The 24,378-nt window shown below is 33.1% G+C and overlaps 2 pseudogenes; one reads left to right on the top strand and one right to left on the bottom strand.

Annotated features, from left to right (window-relative positions):
• Positions 1-5,960: 5,960 nt before the first annotated feature.
• LOC121219519 (50S ribosomal protein L2, chloroplastic-like) lies at positions 5,961-7,475 on the top strand (annotated as a pseudogene).
• Positions 7,476-7,933: 458 nt separating this feature from the next.
• On the bottom strand, positions 7,934-9,076 carry LOC121219176 (photosystem II protein D1-like; annotated as a pseudogene).
• Between the last annotated feature and the right edge of the window lie 15,302 nt (positions 9,077-24,378).

Here is a 24,378-nt window from a genome sequence, read left to right as displayed (position 1 = left end):
ATATAAATCATAAAACAGACATACATAAGATATAAAAATATATATACCGACCAACTAGGAGAGTGATAGTAAGACGGAACTAGCAATTGAGCTAGTTAATCACGTTTATATAACGACACCTTGCCCTTTCAATTAAAATTGAAACGTCACTGCTCACTACCAAAAATTAAAAGCGAAAACAAACAAAAAATAGTGGAGAAATACATTAAGTGACAAAAGCAAAAACAAAAAGGATCAATAAGTTCCAAATGGAATATTTTGGCTGCATTTTAAATGGTCAGTCTGAATCAATCTAACTCCATAAAAACTTGTCCCTTTAAATGCATGAGAAGTTTCAATCACAATAATTCGTTGCCAACAAAGCAATGTATTATCTAATATTTTGTAAGGATAATAATGTCACAATAATGGTCAATGTAAATTTTGATGCATTAATATATTTATATCATGTTTATGTTATTTTTCAAATAATAATATTTTTAATTATTTAATTTAATTTTAATTTTACTTTTTATGTTCCTCCTTTTTTGTTGGTTCCATATTTTTCTTGTGTTGATGCTGTTTTCTCATATTTATATAATATTTTCATATTGTATTTGTATAATGTGGAGTAATCTTGGTTTTCAACTATTCAGCATAATTCCATTCTATTAATTATTTAAACAAGAGTTAAGACAAGAAATGGTGCAAACAGTTATTTGAAAACATGCAAGGAGAAAAAGAGAATCAATATAACAAGTTTATTAACACAATTCAGATTTACTAATCCTATGCCTGTAGAGCATTGCTTAAAGAATAATTTTATTCAACAATTATTGATTTAAGCACAATTTACCCTCTCATAATGACTTGCAACCTTTGTTGGACAAAAACACGTTAGCGAAACAAAATAGATAAATATAAATAAATATTTATATATAAAATGAAATATAAATAGATAATTTTATATTTAATTTATCAAATACGAAAAGCAAACAAAACCATAATGAAAGTTGAAATAAAAAGGAAAAATAGAGATTTTACAAAACGTTGAGGCATGTGAAACACAGTTTCCTTAAGACAGATCCAACCGCTCCTACGGTACTTGGAAAAACATTGGTCGAATGTCTCCCAGGATACAACAACACAAAGATCAAAGAAACTGCACCTCTGCAGCAATCAACAAACGAACATTGCCTTTTTCTATCACTGGAACGTTTGAAAAAATTCGGAGAAGAAAGAAGAGTTTTGAAGCAAAAGAAAATCGGTGTGAGAGAGTGGAAAATTAAGCAAAGAATTCTAAAGAAGTCTTAGCCTTTTATAGGCATTCAAAGTGGAGGAATTTATGTAAATATCCATGTATAAGGAGACAAAATCTGCATTAAAGGGGCAATTGAATCAATTTGATTAAACTAAAATGAAATTGATTAGAATCAAATAATTCAGGATATATATCTTTTTATATCAAATTTTGTATATATATGCTTAGGAAAAACAAATTTCGTGTTGGGCTAAAATATCTGCAGGCCCAATTTGGGCCAGACTAGTTCTGAAATTTTGCGTCATCCACATTATGCGGGTGCGCCCCAACCTTGTCGGGTTTGGACTTGCACCCCCTACGCGTGAGACAAGGTTCCAAGCTTAGTCATTCAATCACCCTTTAAGAGGGTTCCCATATATAAACACATCTCACACTTGGTATTTAACCAATGTGGGATATAAGTTCTTCTTTTCCTCAACAAATATTTCCAAGTAGCTTACTTTAAGCATCAATTTCTCATTCATCACTCAACCATTATGAGCATATGATATACCGTTGTAAAGGTCTTATGGAGTAGAATATGAAACCATAATTTTATGATTCAACTCTCCACCTTTACCTATTGAAAATATGCCTCAAATTTCTCATAAAAATGTAATTTTTCCAACAATCCCCCACATGAATGAAAATTGATAGTTTTATCAAAAAATATTGACTCGATGTGATGATAGAATCTACGATCAATAGTTGCATAGGATAGGTAGGTATCCACCCTTGAACCTTCCCTTGTGAAAGTATATTTACTTTACTAGTTGACCAGTAGAGGTGATGTCCTTGAATTGTTCTGCCTTTTGTGTAAACGATGATATACCTTACACAACTACCTCCCTGGAAAGGTTTTAGTTCTCATGGGTATGTTCACATAGCCGTGAACATCTCCTAGTTCTGCATGAGTTTAAGAGAACTATGCCCCAATAGTCTCCTCGAAGCGGCCCCACTTCACTCTCACATAGGTGACTTATGTTATTCCACTCACCGAAAAACACAATGGTTATTAAAAGCATTGTTTACCTATCCCATTTTTAGTCACTATTTGCATCATAGGAACAGACTTGGGATAAGTACCCCCCACAATGACCTCACAAGGTTTATGTAATTAGGTTGTCCTTTTGAACCTAGATCTTAGGATCTCCAGTCAACTAGGTAGGGTTTTCCTTCACATAGCGCCTTTTATTTTCATTGGCTTTAGTCACATTCCTTTCGATTTTTTAACAACATGGTCTCGTTTTAAGTCTTTAATTAGTGGATTCGCAATGTTATCTTTTGATTTTACAAAATCAATAGAGATAACTCCTTTTGAGATAGTTGTTTAATGGTATTGTGTTGACGACACATATGTCTCGACTTACCATTATACGTTACGCTAGCAAAACACCCCTCACACTTTCAAATGGTTGTAGGATGGTTTTCTACCTTTCTATAACTCATATGGTGTCTTGTCCCTTTTTTTGTGGGGTATCTTATTTAAAAGGTAATTAACTCATAGAAACATTCCCCTCACATTTCCTATGATAACCCAGAGCTTTTTAGCAATGCATTCATCTTTTCCGTTAGAGTCCAATTTTTTTGCTCGGCTACTCTATTTGAGGAAAGTATGGTGGTGTTACTTCATGAATAATGCCATGTTGTGTACAATATTCAAATGATTCAACATATCCACCACAACGATTACTTAATATTTTTACTAAGCTGGTTTTCAACTTTCATGCTTGTAGAGAATAAAATTCTCTTCGTCTTTGCTCTTAAGCAAATATACGTAGCAGTGGAGGTAATAAAATTTATTCCTTCTTCTCATTTTTACAAGCATTGCTATGTATTAGATCAAGTGGTTTTTTACCTTTGTTAATTTTGCCTCAACACATGTTTCACATTTATAACTATAATTATTTTGAAATGAAGGAATGTGCTCTAAGTTAATTAATGTACGTAAAATATCATAATTAACATGTTTGAGCCTGCCATAAATAAATGACTTAAGCATATAAACAGAAAAGGAAGCAACATTCTTATTCATAGTTTTGCTTTTATAGAGATATCATTTAGTTTAATACACATCCCTTTCCCACAAACATTCCCCCTTTAGAAAGAACATTCTTATTCATAGTTCTTGTGTATGTTAGGCACATGAGTCTATGTCAGACACTTCCTTGAAAATTTCTTCCACAGCATTGGCTCATTAGCTCTATCTTTCTTTGGGATCCTACAGTCGGATGACTTGTACCCCATCTTGTTGCAATTGAAGCATTTTCCTTGAAATTTTTGCTTTTTGGAAACACCACCTTTTGGTCCCAATTTAGACTCATTCTGCAATTTTTTTCCCTTCTTGAATTCTTTCTTGACTTCTTCGACGTTTTCCCTAGCAACATTGTCGTTTGCTGCTTTTTGAGCCTTTTTTTCGTACCTCTATTATCTTCTTCAATCCGAAGTCTGACAATTAAATCTTCCACTGAAATTTCCTTTCTTTTGTGCTTTAGGTAATTCCTGAAGTCATTCCAAGTAGGAGACAACTTCTCAATAATGGCCCAACGATGTCATTAATTCCTTAGTTATTTTTTAACACAATACACTTCGTACAGTGCATCCAACAATCCATTCAGGATGTAGTTTCGGCATAGGAAATCATAATGTTTCCAAGCTTCAATAGCAATGAAAGTGGTAACTTCATCTACCTCGCCCTCTTTAACAATATGAGGGTCATCTTTCAAAAATTTGGCCAAGTTTAACTTGTTCAAATAAAACAGCATTTTTTGTTGCCAAGTCTAAAAATTTTGTCGAGAATTTTACAGGTTTCTCGTTGTGGCTTATAGCAGCTGCCACCGACAATACTGAGTTTTGGATTGAAGATTGCATTTGAACCAAAGCTTCAAATTACGAATTGATTGAATTGGTGGGAGTCTCCATTTTTTCTATTAAGAAACAAAATCAGAATTAGAAAGCTTATCAACTTTTGTTAGACGTTAGGAATCTCATAAAATCCGAAACAAAAGTTTATTCGGTCAAATAAAAAATACAATAAAATAATGCACTAGGTAGGTAACTTTAAAAGAGAGGTGGTGTATTCGGCACACTTAAATACCAGGTCTTTCAAAGAACCAATCCTAGACATTCATTCTCATATTGTCTTTTTAATTCACAATTTAAAGCCACAATTAATGCCACCATAAACAGAAAAATTTCTCTTTGATTTGTTAAACGGCAGAAATAAATTCTAAAGCAGAATATGTTAAATAAAATAATCCCGAAACAAAATTTATCATTAAATCAAAATAAAATATGTTAAATGGTGGGAATAAATCCTGAAACGGAATTATTTCATTACTTCTTTGTTTCGACACGAAAAATTATCAAATAAAATCTTGTTAAACGGAGAGAATAAATCTCGAAACAAATTTTATTTAATTTAATTCTAATTTGGAATCAAATAAAATCTTGTTAAACGGCATGAATAAATCCTGAAACAGATTTTATTTAATTTTAAGTTCTCATTTTTACCAAAAAAATCAAAATTTGGAATAGAATCATTAAAAGGCGGGAATCAATCCTGAAACAGATTTTATTTTACTCGTTTTTCAAAATAAAATTAAAATTTGGAATAAAATCGTTGAACAGTGAAAATCAATCCCGAAATAGGTTTGAATTTACTCGCTTTTGGAAATAAAATCAAAATTTGGAATAAAATCATTGAACAACAAGAATCAATCCCGAAACAAATTTTATTTACCTTTAATTTCCCGTTTGGAAATAAAATAAAAATGGAATAAAATCGTTGAACGACAAGAATCAATCCCGAAACAGATTTTATTTACCTTTAATTTGGAAACAAAATCGAATAAATTTGTTAAACAGCGGGAAAAATCTCGAAACAGATTTTATTAGTTTTAATATTCCTTTGGAAATAAAAACAAAATAAAGGAAAAAGATATGTTGATCGGCGAGAAAAATCCCAAAACAGAGTTATTTAATTTTAAAAAAATTATTTTCAAAAAATATTTTTTCGCCTTGGTGTCTTGTTTGTCTCGGATTAGAGAATTGTAAAAAATAATCAAAGTTTGTCTTAAGATTGTTGGACAAAAATATGTTAACGAGACAAAATAGATAATATAAATAAATAAATAACTATATATAAAATGAAATATAAATAGAACAATTTATATTTAATTTGTCAAATACGAAAATCAAACAAAATCGTAAGGAAAGTTGAAATAAAAAGGAAAAATAGAGATTTTACGAAACGTTGAAGCCTGTGAAACATAGTTTCCTTAAGACAGATTCGGTCGCTCCTATGGTACTTGGGGAAACATTGTTCGAATGTCTCTTAGGATACGACAACACAAAGATCAAAGTAGTAGCACCTTTACATCGATCAACGAACGAACATTGCCTTTTTCTATCATAGGAACGTTTGAAAAAATTCGAAAAAGAAAAGAAGAGTTTTGAGAGCAACAGAAAATCGGTGCAAGAGTGGAAAATTGAGCAAATAAGTCTGAAGAAGTTTTAGCCTTTTATAGGCATTCAAAGTGGAGGAATTTATAGAAATATCAATGTATAAGGAGACAAAATCAGCATTAAAAGGACAATTGAATCAATTTGATTAAAATAAAATGAAATTGATTAGAATCAAATAATTACATCAAAATACTTAATCAAAATACTTAATAGCATGGCGATACATTTATACAAAACTTCTACCCAGGCACACGCAATGGAGCCGTAGACAGTCAAGTGAAATTCAATCCACTAAATAATTTGATCTATGGACAACATTGTTGTGGTAAAGGTCGTAATGCCAGAGGAATCATTACCGTAAGGCATAGAGGGGGAGGTCATAAGCGTCTATACCATAAAGTTGATTTTCAATGAAATGAAAAAGATATATATGGTAGAATCGTTACCATAGAATACAACCCTAATCGAAATGCATACATTTGTCTTATACACTATGGGGATGGTGAGAAGAGATATATTTTACATCCCAGAGGGTCTATAATTGCAGATAGCATTGTTTCTGGTAAAGAAGTTCCTATAAAAATGGGAAATGCCCTACCTTTGAGTGCGGTTTGAACTATTGATTTACATAATTGGACGAAACCAATTAGGTTTACGATGAAACCTAAAAATCGATCGCTGATCCAATTTGAGTACCTCTACAGGATAGACCTCAACAGAAAACTGAAGAGTAACGGCAGCAAGTGATTGAGTTCAGCAGTTCCTCATATAAAATTATTGACTCTAAAGATATAGTAATATGGAAAAGACAAAATTGTTTCAAGCACCGACAGAACCAAAAGCGCCTCTTGTTTCAAAGAGAGGAGGACGGGTTATTCACATTTCATTTGATGGTCAGAGGTGAATTGAAAGCTAAGCAGTAGTAATTTGAAAGATTCCCCAGGGGAAAAGTAGATGTCTCCTACGTTACCCATAATATGTGAAAGTATCGACGTAATTTCATAGAGTCATTCGGTCTGAATGCTACATGAAGAACATAAGCCAGATGACGGAACGAGAAGACCTAGGATGTAAAAGATCATAACATGAGTGGTTCGATAGACTTGGATTCCTATATATCCAATCATGTGGTACTTCATTGTACAATATATATAAGAATTATATGATAAGAATTATACAAATCCATCTGTATAGATATCATCATCTACATCCAGAAAATTGTATGATTTGGAAGAAGCTTGTACAGTTTGGGAAGGGGTTTTAATTGATTGATCAAAAAAAAGAATCTACTTCAACTGATATGCCCTTAGGCACAGCCATACATAACATAGAAATCACACTTGGAATGGGTAGACAATTACCTAAAGCAGTGGGTGCTGTTGCAAAACTGATTGCAAAGGAGGGGAAATCGGCCACAATAAAATTACCTTCTGGGGAGGTCCGCTTGATATCCAAAAACTGCTCAGCAACAGTCGGACAGGTGGGGAATGTTCGTGTGAACCAGAAAAGTTTGGGTAGAGCCAAATCTAAAGGTTGGCTAGGTAAGCATCTTGTAGTAAGAGGAGTAGTTATGAATCCTATAGACCATTCCTATGTGGGTGGTGAAAGGAGGGCTCCAATTGGCAGAAAAAAACCAGCAAGCCTTTGGGGTTATCCTGCACTTGGAAGAAGAAGTATAAAAAGGAATAAATATAGTGATAATTTGATTGTTCGTCGACAAAGTAAATAGGAGAGATTATTTCTTTCTTCATCTTTACAAAAACAAAAAATATATATTTTTAAAGTAAAAAAATACGGCGCTTTCACTAAAAAAATTCTTTTGTAGCAAATCCTTTATTAAAAAAATGACATGGGCGAACGACGGGAATTGAACCCGCGCATGGTGGATTCACAATCCACTTGGCTACATCCGCTACAATACAATTACTATACTCTATAGTATTTTTTTACTTGTTTAAATATTTCAAATACAAATTGCAACGATTTCTATTTCTATCAGTCATCATTCTTTTTTTAATCTTATTTCTGATATCCAATATATAGAAAATTCCAATCTTTATCTTTTATTTTTACCATAAAATAAAAAATTTACAAAATTTTGGTAAGATCTTTTTTACGTATTTTTTATATTTTATATATATATTTATAAAAAATAAAAAAAGGTAAAGTAAAGAAAAGAAAGACCACTAAATCGAAATAAAGGAGCAATACCAACACTCTTGCTAGAATAAGAAAGTGGTTATTGCTCCTTTATTTTCAAAAACTCATATAGACTAAAACCAAAGTCTTATCCATTTGTAGATGGAGCTTCAATAGCAGCTAGGTCTAGAGGGAAGTTATAAGCATTACATTCATGCATAACTTCCATACCAAGGTTAGCACGGTTAATAATATCAGCCCAGGTATTAATTACACGACCTTGACTATCAACTACGGATTGGTTAAAATTAAAACCGTTTAGGTTGAAAGCCATAGTGCTAATACCTGAAACGGTGAGCCAAATACCTACTACATGCCAATCAGCTAAGAAGAAATGTAAAGAACGAGAATTGTTGAAACTAGCATAGTGGAAGATCAATCAGCCAAAATAACCATGAGCAGTTACGATATTATAAGTTTCTTCCTCTTGACTGAATCTGTAACCTTCATTAATAGATTCATTTTCTGTGGTTTCCCTGATCAAACTAGAGGTTACCAAGGAACCATGCATAGCACTGAATAAGGAGCCGCCGAATACACCAACTACGCCTAACATGTGAAATGGATGCATAAGGATGTTGTGTTCAGCCTGGAATACAATCATGATGTTGAAAGTGCCAGAGATACCTAGGGGCATACCATTAGAAAAACTTCCTTGACTAATTGGATAGATCAAGAAAATAGCGGTAGTAGCTGCAACAGGAGTTAAATACGCAACAACGATCCAAGGGTACATACCAAGACGGAAACTAAGTTCCCACTTACGACCCATGTAACAAGCTACACCAAGTAAGAAGTGTAAAACAATTAACTCATAAGGACTGCCATTGTATAACCATTCATCAACAGATGCAGCTTCCTAGATCGGGTAAAAGTGCTAACCTATAGCTGCAGAAGTAGGAATAATGGCACCAGAAATAATATTGTTTTCATAAAGTAGAGATCCAGAAATAGGTTCACGAATACCATCAATATCTACTGGAACGAAAAGAACTTAAATATCCATAGGCCCAATTTGGGCTCGACTGGTCCAGACATTTCACGTTGCCCACATTGTGCGGGTGCGCCCTAACCCCATCGGGTTTGGAAGTGCAGCCCCTGCACGCAAGGCAGGGTTCCAAGCATAGTCATTCAATCACCCTTCAAGAGGGTTCCCATATATAAAACCATCTCACACTTGGTATTGAACCAATGTGGGATCTAAGCTTTTCTTTTCCTCAACAAATATTTTCAAGTAGCTTACTTTGAGCATCAATTTCTCATTCATCACTCAACCATTTTGAGCATATGATATATCGTTGTAAAGGTCTCATGGAGTAGAATACGGAACCATAATTTTATGATTCAATTCTCCACCTTTACCTACTGAGGATATGTCTCAAAGTTCTCATAAAAATGCAATATTTCCAGCAACCCCAAAGTTGAATCCAAATTGTTACAAATCACTCTCCCAAAAACCCCACAATAGAAACGATATAAATCTCAATAAATTCCTAAGAAAAAGGTGCTTGAATACACAATAATCAACCCTCAAATTCTTAAGAAAAGCACCTACAAAAGCACACCCTTGTTGTGCGATATAGCAACCTTTAAATAGGTTTCAAATAATTTCATCTCCAACTTGAACTAGGATAGATTAAAAGCCTTCAACAAGTTCAATTCTACTTAAAGTAAACGTGATCAACTCCATGGAAAGTAAGACTCCTACTTGACTTAAATCATTAGCAGCTTATCTAAAAGATATCAAGAAGTCCCAGTAGAACTTCTAATTCAAGTCGAAATTCTCACCCCACTTGGATAAGACTTTAATCTCTTTTAAATCTAAATGTTATCACTTGGATTATCTTGAAAAATATTCAAATAAAACTCTTTTTAAAATCAGCTTCCCATCATCTTCAAAACTCTTCTAAGAGATAAGAATAAGGATACTCAATCATCTCAAACTAGTCTACTTCTTCTCAAGTCATTCGAATGAATGATAGTCTCATTAATGTCATTTGAAACATCCCTAGCTACTCATTTGTTACTTAAAAAGATTAAACAAAAAACTATATAATTAATAAGTCAAACATGCCAACACCAAAAACTTTAACTGCACATTTTAATGGTTTGTTTTATATAAATTTTAACACATTAGAGTAGTTGTGTTGTGTACATATAATTTTTCATAACACCAAATGTTTTGCTTATTTTGTATTTTTATATCATGTCTTATTCCATATTTTGTATTTTTTTATAGCATTTAAATTTAAATTTAAATTTTAAGCTTATTTAAGACACTATTTACTTCAAATGTTTTAAATATTATATGGCACTATTTAAGTTCCTTTATGTTGGATTTGGATTGTATAATGTTAGTTTCCGTTGAACATTTTAGATTTAATGCTAGTTGTGTCACAGCTGGAATTATTAAAGGTTCGGCATAGTTGAAATTCTAAGTACTTAATTAGAAAATTTTTTGTTTAAGCGAGTTCTAGTGTAAATGTGTGAACTTTACAGGCTGGTTGGGTAACTAATTAGATTTTGAATTTAGTTCCATTAAATTAGAACTAACAATCTTTGTTAATGGGAAACATTATGATTAAGGGTATTAATAAGACTAACTGTCTTGGGATTAAGGGAAGTGATGGTAGATAGACTATATATAGGAAGGGTTCTATGACAGCCCAAAATTGACCCTAGTCGGGAAGTGGTTTCGGGACCACAAAACCGAGTCATAAAAATAATTAATTGCTATATTCTATGCTTATTATGTGTGTGCATGAGTATGTGGAAGTTTCATTCTCTAATTTTGCCAATTGCATGAGAAATTATTAAATAGGAATCGATATGAGACATGGTGAAATATGATAGGCTAATTTAAAATGGTCTATTAGTGCATGTACCAAAAAGGGTGGTTTTGCATGTCAATTTACCCAAAAGATGAAGAGTGGCTGGCCAAGGGGTGATGGTGCTCCACTTATTCTGATTTAATATGTTTTGTTTAGTTAACAAATGGCTTAAAATAATTATAATAAAATTGAATAAAAGAGAAAAAGGGGAGAGGAGTGTTCATCTTCTTCTCCATCTTGCCAAAACCGAAACAAAAAGGAAAGAAATAGGGAAGTTTTCATTAAGGCAATTCGGCAACCCTTTTTCTAGCTGGAGGTAAGTTTTGAAATGTTGGTTTTAACTTCCTTTGTATGTTGAGCTAATTGTTGAAATGCATTTCGGCAATGTCATGAAAAATCAAACTTTTATGGTGGTTTGGGCATTAAGCCGTATATCAAGAGGTTAGGAGTAGAGGTTGTTTCATGTTGTATTGAATAAGTAGAGATTATTATGAGGTTGAAATTTGTGGAATTTTAGTTAAGTAATGCTTGGTACATTCGGCCATATGGGTTAATGGAATGTTTATTTTATTTGTTAATTTCTTTTATGAGAAATGGGTAATTGTTAAAGCCGAATGAGTTATGGAAGCTTTTATAAATGTATGAAGTTCAAGGTGCAAAATTTTAGTCTTGATGTTATGGATAATTCGGTTGAGATATGGGGAGAGGGAGTTGTCATTTAGGTTAAGATCAAAGGGATGAGCAATAGGCATTAAAAGGTGAAATGTGTGAAACTTAAAGTGTAAAAACCTATATGTAATTACATAGGAAATGTTAAAAAAAAACTAACATGGTATATTCGGCCATGTAGAGTACATCCTAGAGATATTATAATTAATTCCCTACAATCGACTAAATGGGTGATTAGTAAGGGTGATTGCCGAATATACTAACATACATATGCATGCGTAATTGGATTGTAAATATTTAGCAAGGCGGTTAAACTAGTTGATTTATTGATTAAGCTCAAGGAGTTAAAGGAGGAGAATCAAGCAAAGGCAAAGAAAAGATCATCGAGTAGCCGAGTTGGAACCGTCTTACCCAACACAAAGTAAGTCATTAAGCATATAGTTTGTATTAATTTAAATGGTCATAACGTCTATGTAATGATGCTGAATGGAATGATAAATATATATATACATGTATGCATGTGGTGATGAAAGTGTTGAATGAAAAGAAAAGAGGTGAGATGTATTGAGTCGTTGATCTCGGCACTAAGTGTGCGGGTATAAACATTTATGATCATGAGATTGGCACTAAGTGTGCGGGTTTAAATTGTACAGCACTAAGTGTGCGAGTTTGATTATATAGCACTAAGTGTGCGAGTTTGATTATATAGCACTAAGTGTGCAAGTTTGATTATGTAGCACTAAGTGTGCGAGTTTGATTATATAGCACTAAGTGTGCGAGTTGATTATATAACACTGAGTGTGCGGACTTAATATATACTTTTGAATCACTATGGACACTAAGTGTGCGACATTATTAAGTTGATCACGGACAGCGGATCGGGTAAGTACCTTGAGTTCATGGCTAATAGGCGCTATGTTTATATTTGGAGTTGAGCTTGGTAAGTTTGAACCTATGTGACAATTATAATTGAAGTCACGTACATAAGATTTATCGTGGAATAGGTGAAAGGTCGTTTAGTTGTATGATTGTAACGAAAATACAATGATGTATGAAAATGCCTCAAATATCCTATTGATTAGTATATGGAATGTGAATGCATGACTTGGTATGAGATTGAACCGATAGGTCTAAGGAACTATGGTATGGTTCAGTATGGATGGAGTAACTAGCCTCGTTCCATTTTGTTTCCTCTTGTGATAATGTTATTAATGGATGGTAGTGCATTGCTTATGACTTACTGAGTTATATACTCACTCGGTGTTTCCTTGTCACCTATTTTAGGTTTCTTGGACTCGTCTCTTTTTGCGTGATCGGACCGTCATCGAAGTCATCACACCGGCTAGCAACTTTTGGTATCTTCTTTTTAGTCGGTCTAGGAGAACATTTCGGCATGTATAGGCTAATATGTTTTGTTGAAATTTGGTATGTAAACTTTTAGCCATGAGAAAATGGCATAAATGTTCGGTTGGATTTGGTTCTATAATGTTAGGTCGTAAGTCTTGGAAATTCGATTTTTATGCCATATGTCATGGTTGATTTTTTTGGTGTCAAAATTCATGATATGGCAATAGTGTAGTAGGGAGATGTTTGACAATGATTAGCCCTTGGCATGGCTAGTCATGATCATGATTTGTGATATGTATGATGAATTACTAGTTAGATCAAGGAGAAATCACGAAATAGGCATAGTTGCTTTCGTAACAGATGCTGGCAGCAGCAGTGACGTGAGATTGAAAAATCACTAAAAATAGTAGGAGTGGAATTAATTAATGAATAAATTATGTAATCGAAGCTCGATGAGTCTATTTTCATATAGAAGAAACGAAACGACCATATAAGCTGTATGTTAGGAGATAATTAAACTCTTGTGAAACAGGGCCAGAGCGATTTCTGGATTCCCTGTTCCGACTTTGGAAATTCATTATAAATTAACCAGAGATAATTAGAAGTCATGCCATATGTGCATAGATTCCCCTTCGAGTCTAGTTTCTATAGAAACAAACGACATCAGTAATGAAGCCCTGTACAGGGAGATATCCAAGTCGTAATGTGCAAAGGTCAGTGTAGTCGATCTCTGTAACATGGGAGACTTTGACTAATAAACTGTACTAATTGGCCCAACCAAAAATTCTAGAAAAAAATATGTAGATGAGCATATGAGTCTAGTTTCAGGGAAAATTTACGGAACTGGATTTTGAGTTTCAGAACTCAAGATATGATTTTTAAAGTGACTAGTACGTAGATTGGCAGCTTGTCTGGGAAATTTTTTTTAGTGGTTTGAAGTCTGTTAGCACCTCGTGTTCGACTCCGGCGACGGCCTCGGGTTCGGGGTGTTACAGGTTCTTCATGATGATATTCATTTCTTTTCTATCATTTTTTTATCTTCTTGTTCTTCTCTCGTTCACTCTATAAGAAAGGAAAACTAAGAAACGAGTTGCATGAAAGGAAGAACCTAAGGTGTTAGCATAAACATTTGAGAACTTAGAAATCTACCAACCAAGAAAGAGGAGGTCCAAGTGATAAAGGGAAGGATAAGCAGGCGTAAGCTCTGTCAACCTAGGTATTTTGTTGGTGAGTTTCTAAACTCAAACCTTCAGTGATTGTTTTATATATATAATAGTATTATGTTTTCACGTTGTGGTTGTCTACATGTTCTGCTGATGATGAGTTGCATTATCGTGGATAGTTTATACAAAGTCTTGTTTCATAATTTCATGTTCAATTATACATTCCAGTTCACTGTTTGATAAAATTTTCTAAGAAAATAATTATTGATGAAGTTATTTTTGCAATGGTCCACTAGATGTTATGTTTGGTATGATATGTTGTATTATCAATAAAATGAACTCTTGAATGTTGTTATATGTCTGTTACAATTATAAATGATATGCAAAGTATGGAGGGTTGTCTTGGCAGATGAAAGATGAAGAAATGTCACATTATGCACTCTATGTCGTGTGTTATCTAGCTTTGCGGAGGTTCAGTTGGATTTTAAAGAGATATATATGAAAATGAATATGATAACCCTGTGTGGGTCCTATGTGTAACACCCTATACCAAACTCGATCGCCAGGTCTGGGTACTGAATGTCACAACAATATGAATATCTTGAAAAAATTTCTATCTAACTTTACTACATACATAAACAACCCAACTTCTCCAATAACTAACTACTGCTAAGACACATTTGATACTAAAATTAAATCCTTACAACTTTGGTTCCTTAATAAACATGACAATTATTTACAAGTTTTAATTTAATGATCAATTACAGATGAAATCATTTTAGACCTTGAGGTGTAGCGTCTAGAGGGCACCTTTATATACAAGATACAACTACTGTGACCAACTTTTTCTCTGGTGGAGTCTCGTTGGGTCCCTTCTATCGATTTTCAAATCTTTAACTACCATGCATCCAAGCAATAAATTTTATATGTTCAAAGGAACTTAGTGAGGTTTCTTCATACAAATATAAAAAATACTATTGAAAGTATAAAAAAAAAAAAGAGGTTCTATGCACAGAGTTAAAATCCTTGGATTTTATGGGGAAATCTGCAAACTTAGGTGACGTAGCCAATGCCTCAATCACTCTGAGCCAATTGTTAGCGAGTATAATTCTTGGTCTGGTCATAACCATGTTTTATCTAGGTATATTCTAATAAGGGTCTTACCCCCATCATTCGTTGTCTCAACTCTCATTGTACCCTTCTTGGAATGCTTCAATACTACCCTATATTTGCCACTATGTACGGCAATAACTATTGGTGGTTATTCAATTAATTGGCCTAACTAGAAGTCTTTAACTTAATCTTTTTTCCTGAATAAGGTCTCTTTTACAGAACTTAACTATAGTGTTTGGATGAATAACAACCTCATTTTTTTGGTGGACTCATGCCCCCAAATTAATCTCATGGTACTTATTCTTTTAGTTCATTCCTTTAAGATACTCCAATAATCAGGTAGTTCCCAATGTATTATCTCCTACTCAAGTATCCCTTGACAGTTTCCAGCCTTGACAGACCTACATGATCTTTCCAGTGCTTCATGGCTCTCATGGACTTCCGCTCTTACTATTTTCTGGCGGACTTTATTGGTCATTCAGCCTTGAGCTGATAGTTCCTCCCATGAATACCCTTGTCGTCTATTCATTCTTTTAACTACCTTTTTGTCAATTTCCAAATTAAGATTGTAACCTATTATAGCCTATTTTGTATCTGCTTAAACAATGTAGGATACGCGACTTCTCTAGTGGAATCTTCTTAACAGACATCACATTTACCATCTTGTTCAAGGAATCTTTCCCTCCTTTTAGACCTAATTTGGTTAAGATGTTTCCTTGGCTCCACTGATCATTGCCTTTGGCGAATCCCCTTGTAATCCCATTAGTTTATGTTCCTAGATGCGCTAAGTTCATTCTATCTTGTGATTTGTCGTGAAAGCCAAACCACGACTTCATCTTTATAACTTGGCGGGTCTCCTGGTTTACTGATCTACGGACATCACATGCTGCCATAGTCGAGCTATGATCTTACACATGTAACCCCATGTTTAATGTTTTGGTGGACTACCCTGTGTTTACTGTCTCGACAGTCTCCTCATGTTGTCATAGTCGAGCTATGGTCTTACACATGTAACCACATGTTTAATTTCCTGGTGGACTGCCCCATATTTACTATCTCGACGGACTCCCCATGTTGTCATAGCTAAGATATGGCCTTACACATGTAACCCCATGTTTAATGTCCTGATAGACTACCCATTGTTTATTGTCCCGACAAACTCCTCATGTTGTCATAGCTGAAATATGGTCTTACACATGTAACCCCATGTTTAATGTCCTAGTGAATTACCCCATGATTACTGTCCCAACAGACTCTCCATGTTTCCATAGTCGAGCTATGGTCTTACACTTGTAACCTCTTTTAATGTGTCACCTTAGAGGACCTTATCATCATCGCGTTGTTGCTCCAAAGAGTCGATAGACCATTGTCACAGTTTTGCTCTAGTGAGCCAATCGATAACATTCCACAACGCAACAAAAATCCCTTAAATCCCCTTAACAATCTACCCATTCCTCTAATCTGCCACTTATTCCTAACTTCATCTACTCTGTCAAAAAAATCCATTCATACTCTGTACACAATATTAACAAGTATTTGCATACATTTTATTTCGCTAAATATTATCATTCAGCAACCAGACATGCAAGAGTACACACTCACAATATTATTCATACACCCATTACTCATTTTCCATAACTATACACAACCGTGGTTCTAGTTATGACTCAGAACATACATGAATATGGTTCAGGCATATGGCATAACATCATCAATTACTCAAATTTGGAGTACAAAAACTCACCTTAAACTCTTTCTCCATGTCAACTTAGCTTGTCCCTATGCCGGAGCCTCCTTCATCTTGGCAGCTAAGCATGACAGCCGCATAAATCGGTTAAATTGAAGTCACACAAACCTTAATCCAGAATTTACTGAAAAGAAACTTATTAAGAGCCTTTGTCTTTCTTCTTTCTCAAATTCTCGAGCACAGAGTGTTAAGAAGCTTACCGGTGTCAAAATCTCTCTACTTTCAGGCTCCAATTCTCAACATTTCTGCTCCATGCAAAGATCTCTTACGTTCTTTTCTTCTCCAGAGCAACTGAAGATGACAAAACAAGTAAAAAGAAACTTATTGACTGAATTAATGAAAGTTTTTATTCTTTTCTGGAATGTCCACTTTCACCTATATATATCTCTTATACATGGTCTTCCAAACCCTCTTAGTTAATCATTGGAAAACAACATGTCCACCACTATGAAACCAGCCGGTTCCGTCCTAACCAAATCAGAATTGGAACTCAACTATTTACCCAATGACCACAAACATTTCCAAAATTCCTAGTAGAGTCCGCCAACATACCATGCGTTCAATTAGGTCCCAGAATGCCCTCAAATTTGAGTCCTTAAAGATATCCAGGAGCGACACTATGTATGTATGAGACTCTGTGAAGTCTAAGGCTTTAAGTCACATATGTGTAAGCAAGTCCATAGTCATGGCATATGAAAGTTATGAAAGCCTGTCATGTTGGATCTGGTGCTCTAAGTGTAGTATTTTCGTCAATCTACACTTGTAAATTTTTTAACAGATTGGTTAATAAAATTATTCATTAATTACATTAATACTTTTTATAATGTCCTCATGTGGTTTTAGCACGCAAAGAAAAATGGAAGCAAATGTTGCTCACTGCTTATCTAATGTTTAACTAATACTAAGCGGTATTACGTGGCTGGATTGTAATACAGAAAGAAATTTTTTTTCTATTTGGTGTCTTAAGTATAGTATATTCGTTTATAAACTTGTAATTTTTTTTGAACAGATTGATTAATAAAAATTCATTAATTACAATTAATGTAATTTGTATTATTGTTCTCAAATGCTTTTTGCACGCAAAGTAAAATGGAAGAAAATGTTGCTCATTTTAGTTGTCTAATGTTTAACTAATACTAAGCGGTATTACGTGATTGAATTATAATACGAAAAGATAAATTTTATTAGTAGACAAACCTAAACATGTTCTTAGTCTAACTGAAAATGAGCAAACCAATTGAAAGACTAATATGACATCTATCAAGTCCAATAAGGGAGATGCCTTATCTTGGCATTGGAGCAGATGACTACCAGAAGATAGAGACATAGATGTGACAGACTGGACTGGCAATACATCGGACTTGAACTAAGTAGAATAGATCCTGAATCCATTTATGTATTTATTCGCTTGTGACATTCATAGTGTAGCATACCTAAATCCTGAGTGGATGACGGGCTATGTATGTGTGACTCGTATACTTTAATGTAAGAAAAAGCTTGAATTTGAATAGATAAGTAACTAAAAGTTGGTGCGTTGGGTGTACGAATTCTACAGTATGTAGCGTTCTTCACAATAGTATAATTCATGGCTAGAGACATTGGTAAATGATATCCTCTCATTGATATTACATAGTTGATGAATAGGAAACATGGACATGGGTTTTTCGTCTTGGTGATGAATGACTTAATTACTATTCGGAAATAATTTAATTTTCATGAAAAAAGATGTAACGGTTACCATGAGATAAATTAGGATCATATTAGGAGAACGAATATTATCCCAAAGAGATCAATGATATCCTATGAGGGTAACACACTTGTGAAAATGTCATTGGACAAGCACTGAATAGTTGTTTTCGTAATGGTATGTCGTTAGGGAGAGCTCAGTCATGATACTCTAGTGGAACGACTTTATGACTAAATGAGTTTATAAATAATAGGAAAAAATCCAAAAATTAATTATAAATCATTTGAGCCCTAATTACATATGCTCAATCAGTCCCTTCACTAGCTCAATGAAACTAGAAATGAATGTAATGAATAAGAAAAGAGAAACGGGAAACATTCAGAAATGATTATTATTGTTTCTAAAATAGAAAAATGAAATCATTTGGAAATGAATGTAGGTTTCCAAAATTGGAAATGGAAATGATTCATTTGCAATTCTATATGAATTACTTAAAAATTATCGAATGAGTGATTTTATGTTTTTGATTTGTTTTGAAGCTCGAAAATGAAAATAAACCATTCAAACACAGTGAACATGTTGAGTTGTGGAATATTAAACATATTTTCCTGAAATTTTACCAGGGTTAAAATTGTCAAAATTTTATTGAGGGTAAAAATGTCAAAATTTTACTGGGTAAAATAGGGATGAGGAAATTGTTTAATATAGAATATTAAAGTTTATTTTGGGAAATAGAAAAATTAAATCAGGTTGGATCACATTACAGAGTATTGGGTGAAAAGGTCCAAGAAGTACTCGTAATTGGACCCGATGTAAAAGAGGCCCAAAACCCCTCATATAACATGAAGGGATGACAACCCTAGTAGGAATATTAGGGTGTCTCATCCACCCCACTCCTAATATAAGTAGAAAGTTCTATTTTCTTTTTAAAATAAACCATAACTAGGGGTGAGCAAAATTCGATTCAACTCGAAAAATTAAAAAAAGTTAGAAGTTTGAATTATTTGAATCATGTTAATCGAATTAATCAAGTTAACTCGAATTTTTTTTCGAGTTGAGTTCTCAAATTAGAATAACTCTAATAACTCGAATAACTTAAATAAACCACATATCAAACTATCCCTTCCATCAAACACCACCACCCTACCCCTCACCCCCTCATCTGCCCCTACCACCCCATCTCTTCAAAAAGTTTTACTTTCCCTCCCCTTTTTCACCCCCCAAATTTAAAATTCCCCACAAATATTTTATTTCCCCCTTACCCTAAAAAATCTTTACTTGCCCTCCCCATTTTACTCTCAAAAATCAAAATCCCCCCAAAATTTTTATTTCTCCCTTTTACCCTCTAAAATCAAAATCATCCCATTCTTTTTTATCAGTTGTTTTTATTTGTTCACTTATTTACTTCAATTTTATATATGATCATATTTAAAAACTTTAAACAAAAATATTTTCAAAAAATATTACATAAAAATAAAAAGGCTTCATGACAAATTTGACCACTAATATTTACATGTTTTGTTAAAATGACCCTAATTGTATTTTTGAGCTCTTTTTGGCATCAACCTATTTTTTTTCAAATTGTTTTTTCTAACAGATTTGACGAATGTGCCATTAAAAATTTAACAGGAATGATATGAAATATTTTTAATGAGATGTACTTTATTACTTAGGTAATCCAATAAGATAATTACATGTGAAAAATAAGAAAATAAATAAATCATAAATGAAATTTAAGATAATAACTCTTAAATTAAAGAAAATAAATGTAATTATCTAAAAAATTTCAAAATGAATGCATACATTTGGTTATTGAGAGATTTCAAAAAGATAATTAATAAATCAAACCAAAAATATCGAATTTCTAACATCCCGAAATAGGGCTTAGACGGAACAGTGGTTGCGAAACCATGAATCTGAGATAGAAAAGTTTATTATGATTAATTTTTATGATTTACCGATTGATTGGATGCATGTGTTAGAAAACCGATAAGAAATTTCAGCAATTGCATGTCTAAATTGCGTATTAGGGTTTAATTGCAAAAGTGGGTAAATATGAGTTTTAGATGATAAAGGATTTAATTGAAGTGCATAATTGAAATAGAGGTCCTTAAATGGTAATTAGACCATTAGATTTTCATGGAAAAAATGGGCATGCATAGATAAAAATAACTAAAGTTTTAATGAAGGGCATTTTAGTCATTTGGTAATAAAAAGAATTAAAAGGGAAAAAGATTTGCAAAATGTGCTCATCTTCTCCATAAGGGCCGAAACTTCAAGGACACCATAGCTAGAGTTTTTTCATTTTCTCAAGCTCATAGTAAGTGCAACCAAGCCCCGTTTTTAATGTTTCTTTACATTTTTGGAGTCTTCATAGCTCGATTTAGCTTATTCTACCATTAATTCATGTTAGGGTTCATATTTGGAAAATTACCCATAGGTGAAATATGTTTATTTTGATGTTTTATGGTAGAATATGAAGTTTGAAATGATGTTAGACAACTTTTGCTAGGCGATTTTAAGTGAAAATGAGTAAAACGACATAATCGGTAAAAATACCTAATGTTCATAAGTAAATGTTAGAGTGGGAATTTGATGTTACCGTAGAGGGGAAAAATGTTCAGCATTTTGTAAAACATAAAAATAAGGGATGAAGTTTAATTTCCAAGCTTTGAGGCAAAAGTGTAAATATGCAAAAGGTTAGGGGCAAAATCATAATTTTGCCAAAGTTCGAGTCAAGGATTGTTTTGATGAATGTGAGTATTAAATAAGCTAAATTTGCTATTATAGATCAAGAAGAACGAAATCCGGAGTTAGACAGGGGAAAAAAGGTTGAGGACTAAGTTGTTAAATTTGATCGTATTCTGTACCGAGGTAAGTTTACGGTAAATAAATGCAATATTTCAATAATTATTATTAAATTTTTAACTTTTCCAGAAATTATGTACTTATTTTATGAAATCATTTAATGTTGACTCAAGTATGAGATGATAGAGAATCAGTGTTTAAAAATCTCGTTGAAACATTAGGAATGTATCGGATACAAATGTCACGACATTAAGAGGATGAGATCCCATGTAAGACCATGTCTGGGACATGGCATTGGCGTTATTAAGGTTATGAGAGATCCCATGTAAGACCATGTCTAGGACATGGCGTTGGCACTGAGATAAGAGGTCCCCCGTAAGACCATGTTTGGGACATGGCATAGGCACCGATATGAGAAATCCCATGTAAGACCATATCTGGGTTATGGCATTGGCAGTACAGGAAACATCCCATGTAAGACCATATCTGGAACATGACTTTGGCATGCTATTATCAGACAAGAGACCCAAGTATCCTTAGTATTCCAAGTGGTTCAACGGGCTAGTAAATAGAGTATGTTACATAAAAGTTCAGGTAAAAGCATAATAAATAGATTCAGGTGAGTTATAAGGGTTAAGAATATCTTAGTTACCAGTTGAGAATAAAATTTCATCAAGGGGGGAGTAAGTTATAATCATGAGTTAATTAAATAAAAAAATAAGTAAACAAGTAAGAGAGTAAGTAAAAAAGAAGCAAAGACCATGATACTTGATGATAATTTAAGAGTATAATTATTTATGATAAATGTTGTTATTTCTTTGTTTGTAAAGTTACTAAGCTTTAATGCTTATACCCTTTATTTTCCTTCTTTATTATATTATCGCCAAGCCAATTTGGGGATCGTAAAGACATCGGAGATCGTTTCACACTATCAACAGACCATCTCGGTAATCGAAACGTTTTAAGCTATGGCATGTATAGGGACTTAGTCATTTTGTGTGTGTCCTTATGATATGGATAATGATTAGCTATTAAAATGGCTATTTAATAACATGTTTTGGTGTTAAGTATGCCTAAATGATAGTTAATACAAAGAAATTATAAAAGAGTAAAAATTTGCAGTGGAACAGTTTTTGGACAGTAGCATTGACGTGATTTTGAAAAATCACCAAGGATAGTACAAATAGAATTAGAGAGTGAATGATATATAGAATTAAATCTTATCGAGTCTATTTTCACATGAAAGAAACGGTGTAGGCAAAGGAATTATATATTATGAGATATTTGAATTTTAGTGAGCTAGGGTCAGAATGGTTTTTAAAGTCCCCTATTCTGACTTTAGAAAATCATTAAGTACAGAAAGAATTATGAGTCATAATTTATATTTCTAGATAGAAATAAGCAGAAGCACCAAATGAAGCCCGTACAATGAGATAATTGATTTTTAGTGAAGAGGGGTCAGAACTGTCAAGCAGTGAAATAGGGGAGAATTTAAAGAATAAACTATACTATTTGGCTAAACCAAAAATTCTGAAAATTTTATGGTAATAAGATATATGAGTCTAGTTTTAGGGAAAATTTACAGATCTAAATTTTGAGTTTCATAACTCGAGTTATAATTAAATTAGTGATTGTTACGCAGATGGACAGTTTTATTGTGAATAGTGAAATAAATTATTTTGATTTGTTTAAGTATTCGAAAAGTTTTTAATGTTCCCGGTTTAGACCTGAACCACTTTTTTGCATATGTTAGGGTCTCGAGGGTTCCTTTTAGGGATATATTGAATGAACGTGAGCGAATTAATTTTAAAAGCAAAGTTTTATGCTCCGAGCTAGTAAGTTAAGTCAGATAACGCCTCGTGCTCGACTCTGGCAACGGTCTGGGGTAAGGGGTGTTACGGAATTTGTGCATTCATTTTGAAACATTTTTTAGATAATTATGTTTATTTTCTTTAAATTAAGAGTTGTCTTTTTAACTTCTTCGAGTTGTCTTTTTAACTTTTTAGCTCACACTCGAAAAAGTTCATGGTATAAGAATAGCGGAGAAGATCGTTTGGTTGAAAGTAGGGAACAATAAGCGTCTGCTAAGCTAAAAACACGTATGAATTCAGTTTCTATTTATTACTATAAATATCACAAACCGGGTCAGTTTTCAAAATTTTAACTTTTCTCTGTGCAAGAAAACCATTTTCAAATTAGATTTTTCCAAAAATTGGTATCAATAGCCATGTTGTGCTATGTTTATATTGTAAACCGAGACTAAATCTCTCTCTTCATCTTGTTTGATTAATATTTGATAAGATGTGTCATTCTTGTAATTATTTGCATGTTTAAGGAACATATGAGAATGAATGTGATATTATATATTTTTATATAATTGTTTTCTTTTGTCAATGTTTTGGTTCTTAAGAAATAGACTGTGGACGATCATCTCCACGTAGGATTATTTTTGGTATATAATTCTTGTAAGTCGAAAACAAACATAGGACCTAAATGTATTTTTTTTCCAAAAGGAGTCCATGGTAATGAGAAGATGGAGTGGTGGTGGTTGAAGACACAAGAAATGCCTTATGGTGAAAACTATGTTTTTTTTGTTTTTTTCATTTATTTTCTAGAAATAGAACCATGGAAACTTTACCTGGCAATTTTATTTTAATTACCCATCTTATAAATTTTTTTAGTAATTTTTAAAGATATAATTGTGATATATATGTAAGAGATGATCCAATATTGATCGATTAAAGATAATAAGTGTGGTAATGAGAAAATGTATTTGTTATATTGTTCCATTCACTTTTTTAGGTTATTCGATTGCTGTGAGAAATGTGGTATTGAGAAGGTGCATGTCTAGGATTGGTTCTGAAAAAAGAAAAGCTTGGTTTTTAAATGGTCAAATGTGACTTGCCTCTCTTTCTTGGGACCTTACCTAGTGCACGGTTCACATTCACTTCTTCCATTTTTCCCTTAAAAGAAAAACTATAGAGAACCAAAATTGTTGCTTTTATGAATAAATAAATGTGAAAATTATAAAATTGCTAAAGCATTTCATGCATGTGTGAGATAAGCAT

Source organism: Gossypium hirsutum, chromosome D07 (genome assembly GCF_007990345.1).
Source record: "Gossypium hirsutum isolate 1008001.06 chromosome D07, Gossypium_hirsutum_v2.1, whole genome shotgun sequence".
Taxonomy (NCBI): Eukaryota; Viridiplantae; Streptophyta; class Magnoliopsida; order Malvales; family Malvaceae; genus Gossypium; species Gossypium hirsutum.
Note: the sequence above shows the minus strand (reverse complement) of the source record. Positions and strands in the feature narration are given on the sequence as shown.